This window comes from Callionymus lyra, chromosome 2 (assembly GCF_982586985.1).
Source record: "Callionymus lyra chromosome 2, fCalLyr1.hap1.1, whole genome shotgun sequence".
Taxonomy (NCBI): Eukaryota; Metazoa; Chordata; class Actinopteri; order Syngnathiformes; family Callionymidae; genus Callionymus; species Callionymus lyra.
In genome coordinates, this window is record NC_141819.1 from 34960437 (window position 1) to 34974865 (window position 14429).

The 14429-nt window shown below is 40.4% G+C and overlaps 1 protein-coding gene across 1 annotated transcript in view; it reads left to right on the plus strand.

Moving 5' to 3' along the window:
- The first annotated feature begins 263 nt into the window (after positions 1 to 263).
- kank3 (KN motif and ankyrin repeat domains 3) overlaps positions 264 to 14429 on the plus strand; it is a 31090-nt gene continuing 16924 nt past the window's right edge. The window contains exon 1 of the mRNA XM_087784834.1: positions 264 to 386. The gene's annotated coding sequence lies outside the window, so the exon portion shown is untranslated. The remainder of the gene's footprint in view (positions 387 to 14429) is intronic.

Below are 14429 nucleotides of genomic sequence, written 5' to 3' on the forward strand. Positions count from 1 at the left end.
GTGGAAAAAAATTGACGCAAACCACAACATCATTATTAGTTGTTGCAAATATATGAATGTTCTAACCCTATCACACCCACGAATGTAGTTAATGTAAGTAATATTAAGTCTACTTATTTTTGATACATTTCAAATTGGTGATTGGTTGTTTCTTGGGTGTTTATTTACTTTTTTTTTGCTAGATGACTGTCGTTAATTTATGAACTTTTTCTTTTTTGTAAACTCCTTTGCCAGTTTTATTTTGAAAGGCACTTCCGGAAACGACCCACTTGACGTCAGGGAGGACTAGGGGATTTTTTTTTTCTTCCCACTTCTCCCAAACTTTTCTTACCTTCTTGGAAAGTCATGACCAGCTGCAGTGTGACTGGACGGACTGCAGCCAGAAGGTAAGGCGCCGCCTCGGGCATCGACTGGCGCTCAGTCATCGATACGCATTGATTATCGGATCATCGCTGAACCGACGATGCCGCAACTTTTCCGATTTATTTTTTTGTGGTTTGAGCTGGAATAACGTGCAGCGTTTTCAACTCTCTTGACATGTTGACAAGTATTCAATGTTTGAATGCATTGTCACGTCAACAGCTGCTTTTAAATATAATTATATTCATTTATTCACGACTTATTTACAAACATAAGCGTTTGTTGTTACACTCATTAAACCTTTACAAAGCTCGTTATAATACAAGGCTTATTACAATGTGTATTATTTATTTATATATTTAATTAATATAAAAATCAAATCAAACACTACATTTTAGCGACACGTTTTCATATTTAATTCTATTATTGTTTTTACTGGTTTCCGCTGTTATTAAGGATGTCCTTTTGTTTTTTTTCATCTGGTCATTGTTCTATTTTTATAAACAAACGTGTCATCTAATATAAAATGGGTGAGGCAGAGACAGGGTGACGGAAATATCAACCAGTCGCCCTCCATTGTCAAGTTTGGACCCATTCACTCCAAATTCTGCCACAAAGAACTTTTGGATAAGAAAAAAGTGATCTGGATGTTTACAAAAAATAGTTTTTTAAATGCTTTGAGACTTAAATACATCGGTTTATCTCAGTCTTTCCAACTTTTGTGGTCGCCGTTTATATTCAGATTTCTACTTTTGTTTCCTGAGCGTCTGCTGGCAGTGATTTCTGTCTGCTGACTCCTAAATATAGCAGAGAGCTTGTGATGCCAGCGGGCTTTACTGCCTTGATCGATACAAGTTAGGTGGTAAACTAGTGGCTTGTTATTAATGGAAGTGGTCTTGATGTCTTTGCTATGACTGGAACATGGTCCTTCATAGGGAAACATCCCAACAAGCTCACGATGCCGGTGCAAAGAGAATTGCTCTCATGATTTGCAATAACTTCAAGCAGAATAAATTGGATCTAACCTACGACTAAATCCAACAACGTTCATGTCATTTGTTACAATATGACTCGATTTTTCTACTTTTCCTAGTTGGTGGTTGTGTGGCGTGAACTAGCAAGTACTGTCGTGCGTACTTGTATTGCAGCGTATTTTTGTAATTCCCATATCAACAGGAGAGAGTTCTTACCCCGGACTCGCACCAAAACCGGTTGCGTTTTTGGCAGTTGTGGGACAAGCATTGCTGCACGTCATACACTCAATCACATTATTCTTGTAAAACCTAGCTTGTGAGTTTAGGGCTGCACGATATTGGAAATATGTGCGATATTCGATATTGGTGTCTTGAAGTGCGATATTGATATTATTGCGATCTTTTTTTCTTTCACCAAAAAATGTGGCCGTGTGCACGCGCAGGTTAGTGTACTGTAGGGGATTTAGATAAGGAAAACGATGCAATATTTCCCTTTTGTTTATTTCTGCGCAAGATCGGAGAAAAATATCACTTATAACGCTCAGTCTCGCGGGATTTTCATTGGTTTCCTCTGAAACAACAACTTAGCTCATTAGCATACGGAAAAGACGGACAGGTTTACACTTTGTTTGAAGTTCTGCCATCTTATAAGAAAACTACTGAGACGAGATGAAAAGTACTGACAATATGTTGCTTTAGCAAAAGAGATGAGTGACTGGATCACTAGCTTTTGCCCTCATAAATTAGTCTTACTTCTGTGTATATACTGAGCCGCGCTCAGTCAGTTTGGCTCAGTATATACAGACAGAGGAGACTGAAACGACAACGGGACATAGAAGTACAAATTGACAACTTTACAGAACGTGACACTGATTGGTCAAAGTGCTCATTTAGGAAATGCTTGATTTATAGAATAAGAATGATAAATTATAGCACATGTTTTCGATATGCATATCTCGCGTGCCAATATCCCGATATCGAATTTTTTTCGATATATCGTGCAGCCTTAGTAGACTTTGTTGACACGACACAAGGACAGAAGAGATACTTGTGATAATCCAGTTGATTAGACCAGCCCTTTACTAGTTAGAAAATTAATCTATTGTCTGATTTTATCCATAGGCTCCGCCCATCGAGTTATGGCGCTATTAAAACACTGTTTTGAATTTTGAAAGGGAAAGAAGTTTGGCGAGTCTGTCGTCACAGATATGTTGGTGCACAGGTTAGGAATTAAATCGATTTATCTTCTGCAATTGTTTTGTTTTTTTTAATTCATCAGACAGTTTTAAAACGTTATTTCGCTAATTTCCTGCCTGAGCAATCCTATCAGAATGGGGGCCGCGATGAGAATAAACTTAAAATATTACTACGGTGCCACGTCCACTTTGAGTCTGGGGTTAGCCATTCGTTTCTTAGCTAGCTCTCAACAGATGGAACTAGACTCAGTGGATTTTTCCGCTTTAGTGTGTGTTTTTAGTGTGTGAGCGTGACTTGGAAGTTGTGTTGGTTATCGCACTCCTCCTATAAACTAGCGACAACATGCTAGTTAAGAAGCATAGCATTGACTCACCACTTGTTTCTGTTACAATGGAAGGAAAAACGTTGAAACTGAATATGTGGAATATGTTTTGAAAAAATTTTGAGTAAAAAAACAAATTCAGTGATGAAATAAGTTAAAGCTAAGAAAGAGCAGTCGTCTGGAGCAGCTACCTGAACACAATGAAGTGCCATTATTTTTGCACAATTCCCCCGAACTGACCTCAACGTTGTGGTTAAATACACAACGACTACTGCAGATGACTCGGCGTGAGCCAACATCAGCAGGACTGCGATAGATCAGCAGCTGCTCGTAATCTGGCTTCGACTGATAAGCCTGCGAATGTTCTGCGTCGGCCTGTAAATCTGTCGGGCCGGCGTCCAGTTTGTTGTTCCTCGTCTGCGCAGCGTCACGACTGCAGACAAATGGCTGCTGCCCCGAGCCGTGCTAATGTCAGCTTCACCGCTCGCTACATGACAGACTGTAAATCCTGAGAGAGAAAGTGATTTGTCGCTTCCCTTTACAGGTTGGAAATCTTTCGGATTGAGTCTGCTTGTGTGATGACAATCTTTCGGAAAAAAAATACATCGAGTAGAATTTCTTCTTTTTTTTTTGCTTTCGCTCTCCTGCGTTGAAAAAATCAGACCAAGATGTTGCTAATATTTTGCAGCTAACGTCAGACTTCTTGTGATTTGTTTCAATATCTTTTGGATTTTGACGACAGCTCGACTCAATTTACTCTTCTCTGAACTACGAGTCTTCATTGATTTCTTCATCTTTCTCTGTATGTCACCAGTAAAGGTGTGAAAATATAATTTTCTCTTCACAAAACCGTATTGATCAACAGCACTGTTTCGGTAAAACCATAATAATAATAATAATAAAAAAAATGTTCTGGCTTTTCAAATGATAATTTACTTTATCGTAGCTCTTTTATGGTTTATATTTCATTAAAGTATGTGTGTATAAAATAAAATATTTTTTATATACAATTAAATTTCAAATATTCACAGCATTACCAAGATGCCAAGTAGAGGTGTAAGAAAATATCGATTAACTTAATGTATCAATATTCAACAGAACTGTATTAAAAAAAATTGAATAATAGTTTCTTTTTTATTTTTGGGGGGTTTTAAGCAAGATCCAATTTTTATCATAGTCATTTAATGGATTATATTTCAATAAAGTGTTCACAAAATAAAATTATATTTTCGTTGACAATTAACGGGCCATATCCTGGGGATGACTGAGGACGAGAGGATACAGTCGAATCCAGCAGATTTCAAAGGTGATTTTTGGACATATTTTGGTTCCAAACAAATTAAAGCAGTTACGACTTCATCAACAGTCATGTGGTCTAGAAATTCTACACCACCAAACACTCAACAATACTACAAATATATCCTTGTTACTACAGTATCACATATATATTATCGTTGCTTCTGTTTTATGATGTGTATCGTATCACAAGATTCTTACCAATACAAAGCCTAATTCACCAGTTTCCCAGATGGTAGCACCCCCTCCTGGAACTGTTTAATCAACTCGAATACAACCAACTCTGACTTTGACTTTTTTGTTAGATCCAGAGGAGCTGATCCACATCCCTCTCAGATTCTAACAAGTTTTCAAAGTGTCCAACAGACAGGAAGTGATGTCATAGTCCATCTCTATAGTCACATTCTTCCCTAAATATCAGGTGAAATAACGATGCCACATTCCTGGAGTTGGCGCCGTCTCAAGCACAGCTTAACTTTTACTGTTTGTTTGTAATAAAGTGAGTTTCAGTGCGTAACGTTCACAACCTTTTCTCCATAAACACAAAACGGCGTCCAGAACCCCCCAAAAATAAAGAGTGTGGAGCTCAGCGGCCATGAAGAACTGTGGATAGAAGCAGTGCCGTCCAGAGGAATAACGGTCCAGAAACTGCTGGACTGAGTTTGTCCTCAGAAGTCTGCTGAAGCTCTTAGTGAGCGCGTGCGCCCCCACTCTGCAACTGAACCCCCGGGTTTGACTTACTGCTGCCGCCTCAAAAATAGACGCCGTGTAAGTTTAGTCGGACGAGACCCGAGGTCAGCGGGACGTTCACAAGAATCAAACATTCAGTCGGTTGATTCTCGAGGACGTCACCGTGGGTGGGGGGGTGTTAGGGGTCGGGGCGGGGGTCTGCTCAGATATATTACTAGTGGATGTAATTTTAGCAGGTTTATCATCTTGGCGCTGTTGAAGGACCAGCAGTTTTTTTTCTTTTCAGACATCAGTAATTCAGCATCAACCGGTGATTACCTGGTGTGACGACTGTTTGACCTCAGACATGATCTGATCTTCTGACTCACCGCCAGACCACCATAACACCTATTTTTCATCCTCTTTTTTATTGAGAAGTACAAAAACTCATGTTTGATTTTTCCAAAGGTACACTTAAAAAAAGCCTGCAAACTTTTCCCTGCAAAAAAATCTTCTCTCCATCTTTGACTTCCTCTATACTGAGACGCTACCTTTTTAATGTCACGGTTGTTGACTCCATTATTCAGAGTACAACGTTAATACTCAATGACTTCAAACACCTCCAGGGTAGACCTAAGAACAGGGGTCCCCAAACATTTTTGCACATGTCAGCATTATATTGGACCGACCTTCAGATAAAAACGGTAAAAATAACATGATCGAAACAATCATGTTTTTTTTTAGAATCCCTTATTTGTCCCGTGAGGGGAAATTCGGTAGTGCTTTTTGACATCCATTCACACATACTGATGGGAGTAGGCTGCACACCTGCGCCAAGTCTACCATCAGGAGCAATCAGGGTAAAGTGTCTTGCTCAGGGACACAACGATACAAGCTTGTCTGGAGCTGGGATTGAACCTGCAACCTTTTGGACTGCAGGCAACCACTCTACCATCTGAGCTATGACGTTAAGAGTCACAGGCTGATGTTACTTGAAGGAAAATAAAATGTGTTTTCAAATTAAAACTCAATAGGTGTTTACAAATGCTTTTTTTCTTTTTGTGCGGCCCGGGAACAGTTGCCTGATGCCGCTACCAGGGCTTAGGGACTATTGCTTTAGAAGACCAAAAATGTTCTCGTGACAAACAAACAAGTTTATCGACACCAAACACATGTTTATTTTAACCTTGTTCATAACTGTTCGAGGCAGATGATAAAAATACTTAATTATGTTTTCAACATGCAACAGTAGTTTTACTTGTAAGGTTTTCAACAAAACAAGTTGTTGTGTTGCTTGAAGGAATAACAGTCACTGACCACATGTTTTTTGGTCAGAAAACAATTAAATCAGTAGATCTAACTTTGTCATGACTCGCTTTTCTCCAGATAAACAGCAAACAAAGTGACATGATGATGGATAAGTACCAGATAACAAGACCCTCATCCTGTCCTGGCTAGCTGAGGTAGACCGGAGACACCCTGGATATCATGTAGTGACAGTCATTTTATGGTTATCTATTTATCTACGTATGTTTGTGGACTGTTGGAGTACCTGGAGGAACCCCACACGAGGCTTAGCATAGATAGTCAACACCGTTGTCTAAAGCTGGAATCAAACGTAAATACGTCATTATTTATCTGTCGGAGGTCGAAACATGCAAAAGTTTCTCGTCCTTTCAAAGTCCGAGTTGAACTTGAGTCACCTCTGACAGCAGCGCCCCCGTCAGGAAGGACCACAGCTGAACACAGCGGAGCTCTGTTCTGTGGTGGACCAGCAGCCCTGTGGAGTCATGCAGGAGCAACAAGGAGGTTCAGTCCTGCTGTGTGTAAACAACTGTGGAACCTTTCACAGATAAACAATGACGGGACGGGTTCTGCCAAAGTAAGCCGGACACGCCCACCAGAAGGTTGAAAAAATGATTTTTCCTCAGTGGTCGCCAAAGAGACTCACCCTTAACTCACTTTGCAGCGCACCAAATTTGCAGTTACCTGAAAGTAACTGTGGTTCTATGAGTTCGACACCTCAAATTCGATTCTTCTCCTGGTTCTACTGGCCTCGGAGTGAGTTCCAATGTATTGCGATAATGTAGTAACAAGGATATACTTGTCAAAATATGTTCAAACATCAGCTGTATCCTCTCGTCCTCAGTCACCGCTGGGATCTCGCAGGATTTCATTGTTCCATTGTCTGCGGAGGACTTAATGACTGCTGCCATCTAGCGGTTTAATTTTAAATTTAATTTGAAATGAACAAACTTTGTGCAGATTTGAATGTTTATAAATTATATAATATATTTTTTAAATATCTTACCTTTATTTGATTACTTTAAGTACCTCCGCTGCTCACTTGGAGCCAAGTAGGTATCTGCCTTGATGTAACCGGCTGGTGAAACGCAACAAAAAGCAGGAAGAGGAAAAAACCCATTAGTGTAACTTGGATTTTTTATCAGTTGTGTGCCTAAAAGCCTTGATAACCCTGAGTTACTTATTGTGTCCCCGGGGTTGAGATAATCCTTCATCGGACGGAGGTTTCGAAGGATCATTTATCAATGATGGCATTCACCTTCCTCTCCTTTTGCCCTCAAAGATGCCGAGTTGAACCCTGCCTGCTGTGAGAAACGCAGCTCGGTTCGACAAAACCAACTGTTTACGAAAGCGCTTCTGACAGAGGCTCCTAAACATCGGCTGACTCGACCTGCTGCCTTGTCATTACGTGACCGTCTTCCATCAAAGAGAAGCTCTGGTGTAATTCCCCCCCCACCACCAAATGATACCATCAACCGCATATTTCTGCGTTTCTTGGCCAGCCGGTGACATCTGGTCTCCGTCTCTTATGAAGACCTAAACATCTGGAGGATCCGGTTGCTTCGTTGACGAGACAGACGGGTCCACCTGAATGTGTTGACCGGATATCTGGGTCAGCCTGTCGAGGGGGTCTGTGTTGACGGCTGCAGAGAGTCTGAAATAAATCTGTGAAAAACATTTTGGATCAGGTGGGAATTTACTTTCCATTGTTGGAAACACCAAATTTAAACTTTTGTTCCCATATAATACCCAACTGATGGATTCAAAGTTTTTGTCTTTTGTGTTGTGGAGCATCAAAGGAGAAGAGATTTTCGAAATAAACGTCTCAATCTGATTTAAATGTCGAGTAAGAAAGTCCAGGAGTAGCGAGAGACCAGAGAGAGACTTGGCCTCCTGTCAGCTTGTGTCAGAGTCTGAGCGGGTCCAGCTGGCTCTGGGTCTCAGATCCTCTGAGAACCAGAGTTAAAGAAGTCGTGGACTTTCCCCCGCCGCCTGGATTGAGTCCTCTTGACACTTTGAACCTGCAGGGAGAGAGGAAGAGGCGAAACAAGGAGGGCCTCACAACATGTTTCAGAACTGGCGTCGCCACCAAAGCAGCATAATGCTTGATTGTGGCTCTGAATGTGGCCGATTGTGTTGGATGGAGGGTCCGGGAGGAAGCGGGAGGGGCCGCGTGAGGTGCCTGGAGTCAGTCTGAGCAGAAGTCCTTCTGCTTAGTGCGTTTCATTCCCTCGAATTCTACGAAAACAACCGCAGAGGACGGAGGAATCACAAGTGAGAACGAGCCGTCCAACCTTCTCGTGTCAGTTGATGTCAGGTCGGTGCTGGTGTGTGTGTGTGTGTGTGTGTGTGTGTGTGTGTGTGTGTGTGTGTGTGTGTGTGTGTGTGTGTGTGTGTGTGTGTGTGTGTGTGTGTGTGTGTGTGTGTGTGTGTGTGTGTGTGTGTGTGTGTGTGTGTGTGTGTGTGTGTGTGTGTGTGTGTCCCCTCTCCTGTGTTGTCCTGCTAAAATCAGGAAGCAGCTTTCAGGACGGCCCGATTGGCTTTCCTGCCCCCTCTTCCTCGTCTTCCCCCCTCTTTCCTACTGGGAGACAATGGGAGGTCTCCCACAGGGCATGTAGGGGTGTCAGCGTGTGTGTGTGTGTTTAGTGATTCAGGATTTATTAGGAAAGCAGCAGACCTTCCTCCAGGAAGCTCAGCGTTTATCAGGCCACTCTCCAAAGTGTCGAAATGTGTGACTAAACATCCTCATGCGTTTAAAGAGAAACAGCAGCTCCTGTTTAGTGTGGAGTTCTTTTAGTTTTCGTTGTTTGAGTCTACAGCCTTGTAGCTAGTCTAGTTACACACACAAACACACACAGTTTTGTTCTGTCCCATAGATCTGAGAACCCCCGATTTTTAAGTTACTAGACAGGAAGTGTCCATTCGATTCTATTTGTTGAGTTCCAAAAACATTTTCATTCATTTTTGTAGAAAAAATAGTATATTTAGTAAACAACTTAAAAAGTAAAAAAAAAACATAAGATACGATACGTATCACGATACAGGGGCAACAATACAATATATTGCAATACTGTAGGAACAAGGATAAATTTGTAGTATTGTCCGAGTCTAGTGTTTCTGAATTTAAAGACCACACGACTCTTCACGACTCTTTCTTTAATTTGTTTTGAAACCAAAATATGTCCCAAAATCAGCTTTAAAAGCTGCTGGAGTCGACTGCATCCTCTTGTCCTCAGTCATCGACTAGTTCTCGTGGTATTTCATTTTATTTAACTGCGGAGGACGTATACGACAGCTTCCATCTAGTGGCCGCAGGTTTGATTGCAACACAAAAATGAAAAAACGCAGTGAATGTCCATGTATCCTCTTGTCCTCAGTAATCACCAGGTTCTCACATGATTTCATTGTTCATTATCCTCAAAACAAAGGTGCGAGTTTTACTAAATTACGTGTCATTTAGAAATTCTTAACGAGTAAATGACGGACACAGTCCATTCTTATTATCTGTCAATTGTTTTTAAGTCACAGGGTCGGCTTGAGTGAGTCGTGAACCTGAGTCACATCATCTGGAGACTGAAGCTGGCGCTCGACTGTAATGAAGCTCCAGATTTGTTTGCCGTCAGGATGAATGAAAGTCTCCTTGTGTGTTTGTCCTGAATGGAAGTTTTCTCATGTAAAGCAGCTCGATTGCTAGACGTTGATGAAGTGGTCGTTTGATGACTCCCGTCAGTCAAAGACTTCTTTCCTTCCTGGTCTGGTGCTCTCTCTGGAAAAGGGTGGTTGTGAATATGAGGTCACTGTTTTTCGAGGCAACATTTCCTTTTCCATGAAACTGGACTGAGCGCAAGAAGGGTTTCTGGAGGGACTGTTAGACTCTAATGTGCTCTAATGTGGACGCTTAACTGCGGCGCCAAGACCTGTGTCTGTGTCTGTTGTTAGAAACTGTTTTAGTCATTTAACTTCTTCAATGAGGATTCATGGACTCTTCTGTCATCTTTCATTAGTTAAATCTGTGTATTTGAAAAAAAACTTTATTTTCAAAACATCAAGAAATGCTGAACTCTGTATTTCCAGGCAAACACCGTCAACATCAGTGTTTAAAAAAAAAAGAAAAAAGTATTACTGCTAGTTGGTAGCATCACAGCTGTAGCCAAAGAATTCAATAAAAGGTCATATCTCAACATTCGAAAATTTCAACATACAAAGAATTCTCAATTTCAAACTAATATTGCATAGGGCTGGGTATTTTTTTTTTCAAAAAATATTTGAAAAGATCAATTCTAACAAAAAAGAAAATGACATAAAACATAGTACAAATCTCAAGTTACGTTTTTCAGGTTTGGTTAATTTGTTAAAGTGATGGTTCACCCAAAATTCTAACTTCACTAATTTTCTACTCACCCTCATATCGACTAAAGGGTTGGGATTATTTTCAGAGTAATCTGTTGGTTTTAGAATTGTAGACAAAAATGTTTGTTCATTTCCATAAAGGAACTGAGCACCCAGGGACGTACTTCCTCCAAAAAGATGCTTAAAAACATCCAAGTACCTCCGTACTGCTCATCTGTAACGTCTATCTTGTATTGAAGCCTCAACATGAAGAAAAATAGAAATAAATTAAATAAGTATATTTTATTGCTTGTTTGTGGGAGGCGTTAAAGACTAACAGCACTGTAAACAGGAAGTACTCCACAAGTACTCTGGGTAAATATCGCGAGCGCTCTCAGTGTAGACGTTAAACTTAAAGATGGAAGTTACAGACGAGCAGTACGGAGGTACTTGGATGTTTTTAAGCCTTTTTTTTGGAGGAAGTTTGTCCCTGAACGCTCAGTTGCTTGATTTAAATGGACGTACACTTTGCCTTTAATTCTAAAAAGGAATGGATTACTCTGAAAATAATCCAAGAAATAGTCCCGGCAATAAACAAGGGCCTCTGTATAGGAAGTTACGTATCACCAACACAGCATAATTAAGGACTTGTACGGAGGCCATGATGTGGGAATACTGTACGTAACGTATTACTATTAGAGCTTTTGAGTCAAACTTGTTCATCCACCATCAGTCAAGGAAGGTTCAAGTGAATTTCCATCACATGTTCACCATTGATAAAAGTTCAAAACCTGTGTTAGTGATTTGATTATACTGCCTTATTGGATTAAGTGAGGGCCCCTCATGAAGATAAATGGCTATAAAATGTCTGGTGTTGTAAACGATTAGTCTTGTTATTTAAAAACACGCAAGTGAAAAACAGTTGTTTTGATGTCTTTAACTGTCCAAAAAAAAACTGGAGACCAAGTGAAATTGATGGAGTTGTATCTTCTTGCTTCCTGGAAGGACACACTCGATGGAGGTCGCGTGACAGTGTGACGATGGAAGTTACACAAGAACAGGAAGAATGTTTGAGAACAGTTACTCTGGACTCCCGGCAGGGATGGTCATGTTGTCTACAGCCAAGAGCAGAAGGGAAATCTGACATCTTATTGATGGAAAACACGTCAAACTGTGACATTTCTCTCGGTTAAACTCGCACGGAAACAAATAGTCATGATCTGAAGAGAGTTTACTTCAGCTGGGATTAACTCAATCTCAACAACGCGTCGCACAACTTCACTGGCGTTCCAAGTGCACAACACAAAAGATCAGAGAGATGTAACACAAACACTTGCACGGCTTCACCCTTGATGGTGGAACATCGGTCAAAACTGGACCAAGACTTTGATGTTTCCATCCCAGATGGTCTCCATGGCAACAACGTCTGAGAGCATCTTCATAGTTTAGAGGAAAGTTCACAGCAACTACTTCAATGTGTGTCTTTGTTGTGGTACCACAACCTGTAGCTGTTTTAGCATCTTTTGTGTTGTTGTTCCAAACTAGTCTGAAGACCGTGTGTGTTTCTGTGTGTATTTATGTGTCTGTGTGTGCGAGCGACTGTGTCTTTATGTCTTTGAGTGTGTATGTCCGTTTGTGAGTGTGTGCATAAGCCTGTGTGTCTCAGAGTGTGTGTTTGTGTGGGCAATGCATATTTGTGTTTATACGTTTGTGTAAGTGTCTGCATGCGACTTTATATGTCTGTGTTTTAGTGTGTATTTCTATGAGCATGGAGGTAATGTGTGTGTTTAGGTGTGCGTGTGTCTGTGTGTGTTACTTTAGGTGCAAATACATGCATGTGTGTCACTGTTTTTCTGTGCTTCAGTGCGTGTTTGTGTGAGCATGCAGGTTAGCCTGTGTGTGTGTGTAGATTGTGTCTCTGTCTTTTGTGTGTCTATGCATGTTAGTGTTTTACAATCTGTAAGTGTGAGTGTGTCGTTGCGAGTGTGTTTGTAAGTAAGTAACTAATTAGTATTTATAGATTTGTGTGTCACTATCAGTGTGTGTGTGTGTGTGTGTGTGTGTGTGTGTGTGTGTGTGTGTGTGTGTGTGTGTGTGTGTGTGTGGGGGTGTGTGTGGCTCTCAGCTGGTGAGGACTCCAGGAATGCAGTCTGAAGTCTGTAATTTAAAGTCTGTCATCAAATCTGAGAGAAGATACTCGGGTAGATACTCGACGCCAAGTGTGTGTTTGAGAGAGAACTGGTTACTTTAGTCACCAGAAGTAAAATGAACAGTTGTAAAGGTTTTAATCAAAAACGCTGACTTAGCAGAGCCGAATAAGAAGTGAAGGAGTCGGAGTCGCTGCTGAACTCACTCGATAGTCTTGAACAAAGTCTTTAAATGTTCAGTTCTCATGTCTTTTTTAGTGTTAGTTCGTTGAGGAGAAATTTAAAATAAATTTCTTATGAGCTGATTGGTCAGGTTTTTACTTTTCATCCTCCAAAAACAGTAGATAAAATCAGCAACAAAAAAGTTTTGATTGTTTTGTTATTATTGCATTTTTGAATACAACATATTATTTACACTTGTCGATGACCGTGAGCACGATGAGCCTCAGTTAATGAGCAACTGTGTTTTGAATTCATCTGTTGAGGGTCCTCAGCGAGTCTGTTGGGCTGCTGCCTGACAATTGAGAGTCTGTGTGAGTGTGTGTGTGTGTGTGTTTATAGGTTATCAGTAGTCAGCTGGCTACAAGAGCAGCCGGCATGTTGCAACAACACGTGGCAGGAATGTGCCCGAGGAAACACATCTGTGTGTGTTTGACACTAAATGAATGACTGCATGTAGAGTGTGGGTCAGTTTGTATGTGCACGTGAGTTTGTTTCTGCTTGTGAGTTTTTATCCTGATTTTACGTGTTGTTAGTGTGTGTCTGCGTGTGCGCGCATGTGTATTTTCATGACTTTGTATTTGCCGCTGTGTAAATGTGTGCCATCAAGTGGATCTTTATTTTTGTATGTGTGTTATGTTTTGATAACTGTACATGTTTCTTTGTTTGTGTGTGTCTGTGTGTGTCATATAAACATATGCGTCTGTATATATGTGAGAGTGTTTTTCTGTTTATATGTGAGAAAGTGTGTTTTTTATGTATTTGTGAGTTTGTGTCTGTATGTGTAAGTGTGTGTGTGTTTATAATGTTTGTGTTTCTGTTTGTATCTGTGAGTGTTTGTTTGTATATATGTGAGAATTTGTGTGTGTCTGTTCGTATACATGCTTTTGCTTATGTGTGTGTAAGTGTGTTCATTACTGTGTGTGTGCATAAGTGGGTCTAATTTCTATGCTTGTTAAATTTTGTGTTTCCATGTGTGTGTTTTTGTATTGGTGTATATTTGTGCCTTTGTGTGGATCTTTATTTGCGTCTTTAGCGTGTGTGTATTAATATGCATGTGTGTCCACTTGTGTGTATATTTCTCAAAACACTTTGAAGCTCAATCACACTTAACAATATTATTTTTTCTTTCTTTGTTAGTTTCAGTTAGACACCAGCAGAGAGTTAAAATAGTTGTGGTTCAGATATTGAATCAATTTTCACTGAACTTCATTTAGATCTGTGTGAACTTAGACTTCTTCTGTGCCTGGACTAGGAACTATTGGGCCAAATATGCAGGAACGCTTTGTACATCATGACATTAAACTGCTCTATTAAATCTCACAGTTATTGAATGAAAGTCATCATATTCTCCAAACAATTGGCAGCTAAGAATATCATCTGACTCTGTGAGGAGATCAGCTGACTGAAGATCATTTATCTGTTTGAAATGCAACATCAAAACAGTGAGGACGTGACTCTCATTCAGCAACAATCTTCTTCCTGGAATTCTATTTTATTTTAAAGTTCCCGTGGAAAGAGAACATTCCTTTGGAATGGCGGTTCACACGGAGCGTCTTCTATTAGCATGAAGTCAAATGTTAGCATGAACTTTAATCATGAAGTCAACAG